The following is a 13,352-nucleotide window of genomic DNA, read 5'->3' as shown; positions in this document are numbered from 1 at the left end:
ATAACATCCTGTCACACTGAGCATGTGACAGGATGACTGGTTCACCTGTCCCCACACCAGTCACACCACTGGCTGAGAACATGGATAATGTGACTTGGAGCTCTTTTGGTTCAGAGACAGCAAGCAGTTAGGCAAAGAGAGAAGAGCTCAGCCTGTGGGATTCACTGAAAGATGTCATAGAAATGCTCAGCACCATCCACAAACATTTGCATTATTTGCAAAGAACATGGAGAACATCGATGCATGAACGCAGCAGTACTCGTGTATATTAGGAAAACAACATTTACAGCTACATTTACCAGAGGACCACAGACCCACGCAGTAAACACAAGAGAGATAAACATGTTCGTGAACACAGGTTTGTTCTTAGAGATTTATGACTTAATGCCAAACTATTCTGTTTGGACATCAGCGTGTCATTCCTCAGTGCAACACAATGCAGATCATGCAGTTTAACAGCATTTGACACATTTCTGGATATAAACATGTTTCAGGCTGAAAAGTCCTTCAATGTTGACACTAGATCATATTTTCTACTCTTATGTCCACTGGACTGGGTTCAGTCTGTCAGGTGTTATCTAATGATCTACCAACCAAGTTAATCATCCTGTCATGAGATTTGGTTCCATCAGACAGAAATGGATGAACCAGTGTTGATGTTTGGTTTCAGACTGATGGCACAATGATTGTGAGCATGGATGCTGACTTTGGCCTTGTAAGAAAAAGAAGAAGTATTACTGAGCGCTTGGATGGAAACATCATGTTTGTAAGAGACAAAGATGTAGAGGAATATCTGCTGTCTCATCCTGAGAGCTCCAAACCAGCTGAGCTGAGGAAATGTTGAAGGAAACTTCATGTCACTGCTCCATCACTAGTGAGGTGCTCTCCTAAATAAGTCATAGTTTTAAATGGACTGGTTATATAAGAAACAACATTTGAAGTATCTGTGATGGAAACAGATGTTTTTGAATGTGCAGATGTTGAGTGTTGCCCCCCCCCCCCCCCCCACACACACACACACCTATTTTTTTTATTTTAAAGATAATTTCTGTCATGTTAAAGTTATTATGGTTGATTGAGGACTACTATTTCCTTTTGTAATTAGGACTGCAGCAACTCTAAAGCTGGAAATTTACTTCAGTCACAAAACCAGCAGAAAAAACTAGATGTAACTGGTGTAACTGGTGTATTTGGAGCCTCCTGTCGTCATGAAATTCCCTTGATGTTTTTGAACATGATTCATGGAGAACGCTGAGTTGTTAATCAATGCTTAAGTTGTTAAACTACAGTCAACAATGTCACCAAATGTTTCCCAAAAATATTATTTCTCTTATCAAATTCAAAAACAAATTCAAAAACATCTGTTTCCATCTTTAGTAGGCTTGATTACTGTAACAGCATCTTTACAGGTCTACCTAAAAAATCAGTCAGACAACTACAGCTCATTCAGAACTCTGCTGCTCGAGTCCTCACTAAGACCAAAAAAGTGGACCACATCAGTCCAGCTCTGAGGTCTTTACACTGGCTGCCTGTCCGTCAGAGGATAGACTTTAAAGTTCTGATGCTGGTCTATAAAGCTCTGAATGGTTTAGGACCAAAATACATCAGTGACCTCCTGACCCAGTATGAACCATCCAGATCCCTCAGGTCATCTGGATCCGGTCTTTTATCAGTTCCCAGAGTCAGAACCAGACACGGAGAAGCTGCATTCAGCTTTTATGCTCCTTATATCTGGAACAAACTCCCAGAAAGCCTCAGATCAGCTGAAACACTCAGTTTATTTAAATCCAGGTTGAAGACTCACCTATTCTCAGCTGCATTTGAATAAAGCACCAAATCCACACTTTAAGCTTAAATTTCAAAACTTACATTTAACTACTGATTTTATCTACTGTTCTGATTTATCTGTTTTGATTTTATATACTGTTGTTTGTTTGTTTGTTTGTTAAGTGGGTTTAGAGCTCTGGGTAGCTCCCCAGCTGGGTCTAGACTGGGTCTAGACTGGGTCTAGAGAGTATTTTAAATTCAGGGAATTTAAAATAGAAAGTAGCTCGTCCACAGAAGGACTGGTAGCTCCCCTTACGATAAGGGTTCAGATCGCGCGAACAGGTGTGAAATGTGTGTGTTTAGTTAGTTAGTTTGTTTGCTTGTTTTAATAAATTTTAAATCATGCTTTTTATCTGTTTTTGTTTCTAATGTCTCTGTAAAGCACTTTGAATCACCTTGTTGTTGAATTGTGCTATACAAATAAATTTGCCTTGCCTTATCGACTCGAAACCATTGAGATGATCTGTTTTAAACAGGCGAGCAGATCCAGTGTCATCAGTGAGCTGGTGAAAAGAAACCAGGACAAGAACATCAAGCTGAATTTCATATCGTTAGCTTCATAGCATAAGTGCCTAAGTCATTTTTTGGTCAAGTTGAGATTTTTGCCTAACTTTACTCCCCTACCACTGCTGCATCATCCTGTCCGTCTGCCTACGAAAACACAAAAAAATGACTTAGGCACTTATGCTATGAAGCTAACGATATACGACACTGTGTGCTGTCCTCACATATACATGTGAGTATCTTCTTTTACTATATGACACAAGAACAACATTTCCTGTTTATAAAACACTGTTTGGTGTTTATCAGACAAATGCAGGAGGAACACCTCCAGGTGTTTCCCTGGCTGTCCATGTTTATGGACATAAACTGGTCAATGTACACAAACTGACACACATGTCATCCTAAGCACATGCACACACTATTCAGTCCATACTTTGATAAACTCTTGTACAGTAAACAGCAAATATGTGTTAATCAGAAATCATGTAGAGCACACGAAGGCTTCCTGGGTTTGGGCTGAACGATGGAGAAGGCATGGAGAGGTTCTGCTCTCTCCTCAGAAGATTTGCACGAGTCACAAACAGATGACTCCATCACATCGACTGAACCTTCTGACTGATGCACTATTGCATTATGGGAGGAGGAAGTCATTGGATCTAGGTCTACATATTTCTGTATTAGTAGTTAAAATGACTCATTTAGATTCAAACTGAGAGAGCTGACAGTTCCTACTGATAGAAGTGCAGCTCCTTCAGAGATGGGACAAAGAGGAGAAGGTCACCAGTCTGCTGAGGAGGACATTTCTGCCATCCTCAAAGAGTCCCCGAGTAACCCGACTTTAATGGACCATATGCTTGTAGTCGCAAGTGAATCTTTTCTCTTCCATGTTTGTCCAAGTGACTATTTCAGAACAAGACATCCAACAGTGGATGGAAAGAGAGACAGAAGCTGACAAACATGCACTTTTGAAAACGAGACCCAAAGGTTTGTTGATTTGGCCTGATTTGTTTCTTATTGGGTACTCAGGAAGCTGACAGTGGCTACTTCCTGTCTTTAGATTATGTTCCCAGATGGAAGAGGAAGTATGTCATGAAACTGGTCGGGCATTGCACAGCTGCAAGCATTTCACCTCCTGTCATACTGTGTATGGTTTTGTGTGTGTGATAAATAAAATTAGAATTTAAAACTGGTTCAATTCAACCAGCTCAGGTAGGATTGAATTCAACTATATTTAGTGTTTTGTTGATAGAATTTGCAACAGTAAGAGTTCAAATGTTAGCAAACATACAGGTTAACAGCTGTGCTTAGTTATGTCGACTATATGATGGTAAAACCTTGTTGTCAGTTTTACATGTGTGTTTTTAAATGTAGATCCCTGAATCACGAGTCATCCACTGCAGACCAAACACAGGAAGTTAACGTGTTAATGTTACCATTTCCAATTATGGTGCCCATCATCTAATCTGGAAGTGTTTGTTTTGGGGCGGTGTTGTTCTTCCTATTGTGTTTAGGCCAGAGATGCTCTTCAAACAACTGACAGACATGCCCACATTACAAGAAGATGGTGTGAGTCTGATTTGATGTTCCAGTCGATGCTGAGAGACCTTGACAAGGAAGTCAGAGGTCAGCTGATGCTGCGAGCAGGAAATGAAGAAGGAAGAAGGATCGGTCTGCTTAATCTCAAGCACTTCTTCATTGACATTGAGGGAAACGTTGTATTTTCTGCGTCACTTCCTCACAGTAAAGATATTTGTACTCCTGGAAAGAAGATTCTGTGTGTAAGCTGTTGATGGGACAATAAACAAATTTCACTTTGCAAAATGTTGTGCAGGGAGGTTGTGGTTGCTGCTTGGACAAACATGACCTGGATGACTGAGAACCTACGCAGACACGTTCTGAAGGAAGGACTCCACACTTATTGGACTGATTTAACTCTGCTTATTGTCATCGAGCAAAGTTTATTTAATGTGTCTCAATGATTCAAGCTGCAGTTGGTCGTCATCTTCATTGAAAAATAAATATGAATAAATGATAATAATATATAATAAATAATATCATGTGATGTTGACGTGTGTTGTTGGTGTTTTGTGTAAATGTCTTTTTGAATGTAAACACTTTGTTCCAGACGGTCAGGGAGTCGCTATCAGGCTGTCCAAGCAAACCCACGTCTGTAACAGAGCCCAACAGTCTGCAGTGGCCACCACAGTCCACCGTCTTCACATCACAATTTCAACATGTCTGTGACGTCTCCTTGCCCTTGTACTCACTGACCTGCATTCATCCATAGACGACACTCAGGACCCTGCTTCCACAGCTGTTCTTGTTCACAGCAGCATCCAGTTAGAGAGGAAACTGGATAATGCAATGATGATGTTCCAGCGTCATGTTGTTGCTCCTCCTCCACATGCTTACCTGCCACAGTTTAACTCCGCCTCTCAGACAGTCATGTCACCTGATCTGCACGTTTTGCTGTACGATGACGTCATCTTGATGTTGACGAGGAGAAAAACTAGTTTAGTCCAGCAGATGGCGATCTTGCACCGTGTTCAGAGAGCCGACACTTTGATGATGCTGCTCAGCTTACTTTAGCCTGGGTTGGACTCTATATGAGCAGCTTCCACTCTGGTTTCACTCTTAAACACACTTGTTTGATTTCACTTGTAAAAGCTGAAAAATAAATATTTTATTGCAAAATTATTTGTCGGTACATTTTTTGAGGGTCAAATATCTTGTTTGATTTGAGGAATGAACTGTTAAGGTGGAAACAATGAATCAGTTGAAATACATCAGACCCCAGAAGATCCAGGGTGACATCATTGTTACCTGGCAACAGAAGCCCTCATCTGACTTTATTGGAGGATATTTACACCAGCAACACTGTTTAGTTTGATATGACGGATTAACAACATGCTGTGATATCCAGTTCATCTGTAATAGATACTGGATCTAATCAGTGAGCAGATATTTGATCAGCTTATTTATAACTATACTAGCAACAAATACAACTGTGTTGGTGATTAATCATTTGCGCTGCTCATGAAGTCATCATCACTCCCTCCTCCACCCTCAGCAGTCCCAGCATGCTGCTGTGGTGCACCCCACCCTCACTCTACACCTGAGCCACACCCTCCACCTCAATATACACCACAGTTTTCTCTGCTGTGGAAATGAGATCAGGAGGAAATCATGATTATTATTATTTAATAAACGCTCACATTAATGCGGGCTTATTTGTTTCATATTAGAAACATTAGTTGAGTGTTTTTAGTATAAAATGGTGAAAGTCCCTCTTTTTGCTCCTCCCCTCACCTGTGGATGGGCGGTGCTGTTACCGTGGTGACAGCTTGGATGTGTTTCAGTCCTGCCTGGTTATCACTGCAGGAATCTTTCACATTTATTACAGGTAATAACTCTGATTTTTCTGTGTATTATGAACCAAATGTATCCTGATACACACAGAGATGGATGAGCAGAGGTCACATGATGAAAGAACAAACATGGAGTCTTTGATTTATTTAGATATTTATTGATGAATGCAAACAAACCTGACACTGAACCATCGTCCAGCAGAACAAACCTGATCACATGACCTGCTGACCCAAACAGTGCAAAGCTCCATGGCAACAACAACAAACAGCCTCACATGTGTTAACAGAGGCTGTTAGAAGCACAGAGTCTTTACAGTCTTTCTCCTGTTTGGACACAGATCTCTGCACATCTTCATCACAGTTACTCACAGACGTGCAGAGTGTGTGGATATCAAAGCTAAGTTTCCACCATGTTTGTAGTCTGTACTGGGACTCATGGAGCATCTCTCTATGAGCACTCAGTGCTTTAAACAGTGAGTCCCAGTTTAACCAGCAGCCTTCACACCACACATCACACAGACATGGAAACTTCAAACCTCAGACTGAAGACACTGGCAGTCTCTGGCACCAGCAACTGTGCTAACAAACACAGCAAACAGTGAAGGTTTGGTAGAGAAAGCTGGTTGGGTAATACCAAGTACGCGGCAGAGGAGGCGGGGTTACATTACTGGATGATTAAACATGGAACTATTTTGCTGATAATAATTGAAACGATTAAAGAAAATCAAAAAGCTATTAATGCAAGATAATTCATAATTTTATAAACTGGAACGATGAAATTTTATTGGCTGGATCTGATTATTGGGGGGTCATGACCCCCGTAACCCCCCTGGAAATTACGCACCTGGTCCTGAGGTCAAATCCACCATCTTTGTTTCAGAGCTTCATGTTCTCCCGTGTTTGTGTGTGTCCTCTCCGGTACTCCGGCTTCCTCCCACAGTCCAAACACATGCAGTTAGTGGGGTCAGGTTAGCTGTGAGTGGTTGTGTCTCTGTGTTATTCCACCTTAATCAATGACTTCCTGTTAGCATGAAGTGCTTCTGTAGGACTGATGTCATTTTCATGGTTGGATCATTTAAATGAAGCTGGACTCAGATGCAGTAAATAAGCTGATTGATCATTAATGAATAAAGCTGGTCAAACACATCACGTGGACACATGTGATTGTGTGTTGTAGTATTGATCCCAATGCTGGTATCAGTCCTGGATCAATAACACTGGATGGATGCGTTCAGCATGGAGCCCTGAGCTGTGTTACAGACAAACATGGAAACTGACAGGTCTGTGTCATTCACAGTCTGTAACACTTCTAAACAACAGAGGCTGACCCAAGTGCCTCAGAGCCAGGCACGCTCACATCACAGCTCTCTAAATAAGCCAGTTTCAAAATAAGAGCTGAAAGCTGTGTTTGCTTGTGTTAGCTTATTATTGTGGAGACTAACATTCAGTGATCATGTGTTCAGACTCATAATGATTACTCTCAGAAATCCTGATCTTTGTATTTACTGTGTGTTGGATCAATAACTGAGATTCATGGTATCACACAGCTGTGCTGCTGCTGATGTCAGCACATCTGGAACAATACGAGGTATCTGCTACCAGACTGAGCAGAACGTTTGCTCACTGATCAGGTGACTTCTTCAGTCTCAGCTGACTGCAGCTTTACAAGCTTACAAACAGCACATTTGCACAATGACTGAAAGCAGCAGCACCTGATATATATGATACTAATATAATACATATACATATATAATCCATACTAATGATGAAGGAACTGAGCTCACAGTCCATTGTTCATTCAGTGAACTACTCAGTTTATTTTGGGCCTCAGAAATGCTCACTCTGTTTGTACATCACTGTCAGCAATAGACTCATTCTGCTGTGTGGACAGGAACACATGTGACATCACTTCCTGTTTGTTTGTGACTGAAGAGGAAGAAGTTTACAAGGAATCATTTAGAAGAGTTTCAAACATCAACTGATTGAATCCATGAATCTGAAAACGTGTTTGTGAGTGAAAGAGACAGACATGTACAGACTGAACTATCTGTTCAACAGTCAGAGTGTTTCTGTAACAGGAGACACTCTTTACACTCCACTCAGCACAGGGACACTGAGCCACCAGGATTGAACCCAAACCCAGGATAAAGAGTTTGAGTGAATGTGGTGTTGAAGGTGTGGAGGTGGATCAGAGTGTCAGAGGAGACTCTGTAGAAGGACAGAGTGCCAGCAGGACAGTCCACATACACTGCTGCTCTGTTAGAGACAGAGGAGGAGGAGGAGGAGGAGGAGGAGGAGGAGGAGGAGGAGATGGATGTTAGTCTGTTATTGTGCCAGACACGAACAGGACCATCATCAGAGCAGTACAGACTCCAGGACTGATCATTGCATCCAAACACACAGTCATCACTGCCTCCTTTCCTTCTGATGCTTCTGTAACTCACTGATATCTCAACGCTTCCTCTCCACTCGACCTCCCAGTAACAGCGACCAGTCAGACCATTTCTACACAGCAGCTGATAATAATCAAATCTGTCTGGATGATCAGGATATGACTGAACCTCCTTCACACGTGTCACCTTCCTGTTGTTGTCAGACAGTTGGAGCTTTGTGTTCACTGTGTTTGTGTCGATTGTGAGTTGACAGGAATCTGATGGAGAGAACAAACACAATCCAGCTGCAGTTATTGATCCATCATCTGTTCATTGATTGACACTTTGATGATGACTCCTGACATGATGAAGATGGTTGAATGTGTGCTGCTTTGTTTTCATGAATCCCATTAAAAACACACTTACACTTCCTCAGACCTGGTGTCAACCATCGGACTCCAGCAGGCTCCACCCTGAAAGGAGGAGGGGGGTCAGAGCAGCACAGTCAGCATGCACACATGGACATTACATGGCTCTCACACACACACTGTTACACACTGAGCTCAAAGCTCGGCTCCACTGTTTTATTCAAAGAAATCTACATTTATTTATCAGCACATTTAAAAACAGGTTGAGCCAAAGTGCTGCACAGAGTAGAGAGAAAATAGGAAACATACACAGTAATGACTATAAAGACTGGTCAGGATTGAAAGCTACAGAGTACAAATGTGTTTCCAACCGGCTTTTAAAAATGTCCAGTGTTGGTGACGACCTGATGTGAAGGGCGACTGTTCCAGAGTTTGGCTGCAGCCATCGATAAAGCTCACCTCTGTTTTTACGTCTAGTTCTGGTCAGAAGCTGCTTATCTGCAGACCTGAGGGCTCCACTTGGATTCTTTTGTTAAAGAGAGATAAGATGGAGCCAATCCATTCACAGATTTAAAGACAACCAGATCTGGAAGTGGATTCTACCACGTACTGGTAACCAGTGGAAAAAGCTGGTGATGGGTCGTCTAGCACAGACCCACCGCTGGAAGCAGACAATTCTACTACAACAGCTAAAAGCACCAAGCAGAGCTCTTTGATCTCATGCACGACATCAAACTATGATGTCGAGATCAAACTATGATCTCGACATCATAGTTTGAGAGAGAACTGTGACAGCGCCGTTCCTTCACTTGACCTCAGTCGCTCTCGTCTGCTCCCTCGTAACACTGCTCTTTATTGAGCTTACATGAATATGCACAAGTTCATTAACATATGACGTCTTACACAGGTATGAACAAAGAGTACCAGTCTGTGCATAGTGTGTGTGTGTGTGTGTGTGTGTGTGTGTCTGTGTGCGTTCCAGATGTGACCCTGTGACCCCAAAGCTGGTGCTAAGAGTCCAGCGGTCCCCCTAACAAAGGGCTCTTATACTTAACCAGACACAGAGTAGGTGTCCTCCTACACCATAAATCAGTAAGAGAAGGTACGACCTCTCTCATGACCCCAAGTTGTGTGTGCATGCCAGAGCACTCTGGAAGGCACACACAGTCTTTACAGACTGCTAAGGATCAAACCTCTATCATTATGCAATCGATTATACAACTCTAAGCATATATCAGTAAATATTTCTAAGCATTTCTAAGCAATGACAATCAACACTATAAACCTTACAGCTGGTTTTAATAACCGAATTTATTTGTTTCTCAAATGAGAAAGAGCTATCGAGAAACACTCCTAAATCTTTAGTTCTGAACTTTTCCAGTGGGCCAAGGTCAACATTATCTGCTAATGCTAAATAGGCTGCCGTTATTAACTAATACTAATTTGATGTGAATTAGCATTATGCACTAATGTTAACATTTACTTTTTAACAATGTGAGTAGCTAATGCTAACACTATTTCCCTTAACTTTAAAAAATGTGCACGGCTAATGCTAACACTCTTTTCCCTAGCATTACAACAATCTGTGCTGCTAATGCTAAGTAGACCGCCATTAGCACCTACATCTGATTTAAGGCAAATACGCATTAGAACCTAATACTCATATTGTTTTCCTTTGCTTTATAGCAATGTGAGCAGCTAGTGCTAGGTAGGCTGATGCTCGCAGCTAATGCTAATTTGATGTGAATTAGCATTATATTAGTCGGGATTTAATGCTAAGTAGACTGCCATTAGTGGCTAACGCTAATTTTAGGTGAATAGGAATTGGCAGCTAATCCAAATACCATATTTTCTTGTTTTATAACAATGTGAGCGGCTAATGCTAAATAGGGTGCCGTTATTAGCTAATGCTAATTTATCTGCTAATGCTAACAATGTTTTTCTTATATTTTAAAAATATGAGTAGCTAATGCTTATACTATTTTTCCTTCAATTTTAACAATGTGATGTGTGTTACCGTTAATAACTATTGCTAATTTGATGTGAATTAGCATTATCAAATAATGCTAACTATTTTCCTTTGCATTATAACAATGTGAGGACTTATGCTAATTAGGCTGCCATTACTAGCTAAAGCTAATTTGACGTGACTTAGCATCATCCGTTAATGCTAACTCTTTCCCCTTGCATTATAACAATGTGAGCAGCTAATGCTAAGAAGGCTGCTTTTATTAGCTAATGCTAATTTGATGCGAGTTAGCATTACCCGATGATGCTAAAACTTTTCACTTCCCTTTTAACAATGTTTGCAGCTAGTTCTAAGTTGGCTGATGCTAGCAGCTAAAGCTAATTTGATGTGAATTAGCATTATATTAGTGAGGAATTAATGCTTAGTAGAATGCCATTAGTGGCTAATGCTAATTTTAGGTGAATAGGAATTGCCAGCTACTGTAAGTAGGTTGGAGGCCGCAGGAAACAAACAGGAAGTGAATGAAGGACAGGAAATGTTTCCATCTCTTCCTCCTCTATTAGACATTCTCTCCATACCTGAGAGTGTCCAGTCTCCAGCTTGGATCCTTTAGTCCAGCCGACAGCACCTTAATCCCTGAAGCTTCTGGATGATTATAGCGCAGGTCCAGCTCTCTCAGATGGGAGGGGTTGGAGCTCAGAGCTGAGGCCAGAGAAGTACAGCCTTCGTCTGTGATCAGACAGCCTGACAGACTGCAGACACACAAAACAACAATCCATCTGTCAACAATCATTTTCTCTTTGTCACAATAACATCTATCAATTTACATCCATTCAATGTAACTTTATGTATAAGTGACAATTCCCAACAGACGGCAGCAGTCATCTCAAGCTGTTTAGCAGTATAAGGTAACAGCCTCCAATATAGAGCGAAAGACCCAACCATCAGACAATCCACTGTGAGCAGCACTTGGTGATGGTGGGAAGGAAGAACTCCCTTTGACACAAAGATCCTCCCAGTGAAAACAGGCTCCAGGAGGAGCATCTACCATGACTGGTTGCAGGGTGAGGGGAAAGAGAAGAGATGAGCTCAGAGAGACAAGAACAAAACACAAACTAAGGAGAGACAAGACAAAGGTTAAGGACAGAGAAGAAAGCAGAGCATCATGGGAAGTCCACCAACAGCCTGAGCCTATAGCAGCATAACTAGGGGATGGTTCAGGGTCACCTGATCCAGCTGGAACTATAAGCTTTATCAAAAAGGAAAGTTTGAAGCTGATCTTCAAAGTAGAGAGGGTGTCTGTCACCTCCTGAACTCAAAGTGGGAGCTGCTTCCACACCAAGTCCAACATAGCCAGGCTGAGTTGTTAGATTAGTCCAAAGTCAAGTCAGAAAGTTATTATTTGTGTCAAATGTATAAATAACTAAAAAGTTATTTCTCAATCTGATATTAAAAAGTTTAAATGGTGAAAAAACCTGTAATGAAAACAGAAAGAGTCAATAAAAGCCTCATTAGAGGGTCACCAGTTTAAAATTCAGACATTTAAACTGGTGATTCTCCTTCTCTGCTCCATTTCCTCTCTAGACTTCCTGTTCCTAGGAGGGATTTGATTGGCTGAACGTCCTTTTAGCCTTTCTTTATTTCTTTGGGTGCTAATCAAAATGTATGAGTCATGTGACGTGACATAAGGAATTCCATAAGGAATGGAATGATGTGAAAAACCATCACGGGCCCACAACACCAAGAACAGCACATTGGGGGGGGGGGGGGGGGGGGGGGGGTGGGGGGGATGTGGAGAAGGCAAACAAACTCAACTACGTCTTCAACAGGTTTGGCGTCCTCCGACCACAGGTACAGCATGCCCCAGGACCCACTACAGTTTGCATACAAACACTATGTGCCAAACTCCAGACTGACAGTGAAACATCAGGCCAGTGTTAGAAGATAAAGTTCAGGAAAGTTTCTTAATGGTTCAGAAGATGTTCACCAGAGGACGACTTAAAGATGTGTGTAGGAGCCATATTAAAATGTATTGAATTTTGATGATCACTGGGTTTTCATTTGTTTGGTTGCTATGGTGATGTGTAATGGGAGTCACGTGGGTGCTAGCGGTGAAATTAAGTGGGCGTTGTCAGTCTGTCATTCATTGGTTTGATTTTGACAGAGAGGAGGGCTGGGTAAGTAAGTAAGTAAGTAAGTAAACTTTATTTATTAAGCGCTTTTCGCAGACAGGCAGTCACAAAGCGCTGTACACAAATATTAAAATATTAAAATCAACAATAAAATCAATAGACATTATATACAATGTAAAAGATCAAATGTAAATAATGTAAAAAATATAATAAAATAAAATATGTAGATCAACAAAGGCTTGTTTGAACAGAAGAGTTTTTAACTGTTTTTTAAAAGAATCCACAGAGTCAAGCAAACGTAATTGTAGTGGTAAACTGTTCCACAGCCTTGGTGCAACAGACTGAAAGGCTCTGTCCCCTTTTGTCTTCAGTCGTGTACGGGGAACAACTAAGAGACTCTGAGTCTGTGAGCGGAGATGACGAGCAGCAGTGTATTTTAAAAGAAGCTTGGATAAGTAATCTGGAGCCTGGCCATTTAGTGCTCTGTATGTTAGAACAAGAATTTTAAAGCGAATTCTAAACTCTATTGGGAGCCAATGTAAAGAATATAAGATGGGAGTGATGTGAACACGCTTGGTAGAGCGTGTACTTACTTACTTACTTACTTACTTACTTACTTAGCCGTAGTTTTTGTTGACCGCTGCACAACGCGTTTCCCCTTGTTGCATTAGAGCCTGTGATGTTTTAAGAGTCTGAATCGTGAGCCGATCACATTACTCTGTAAATTCTCAAAGCACTTTAATAAACAAGTAAGCAATTCAACCTCTCGCATTATTGCGTAAAGTTGACAGCGTGTCATGCAAATAGGCAGG

The sequence above is a fragment of the Simochromis diagramma genome, unplaced genomic scaffold, assembly GCF_900408965.1.
Source record: "Simochromis diagramma unplaced genomic scaffold, fSimDia1.1 OVJJ01000504.1, whole genome shotgun sequence".
In the NCBI taxonomy this organism is placed as follows: Eukaryota; Metazoa; Chordata; class Actinopteri; order Cichliformes; family Cichlidae; genus Simochromis; species Simochromis diagramma.
This window is presented reverse-complemented; position numbering follows the sequence as displayed.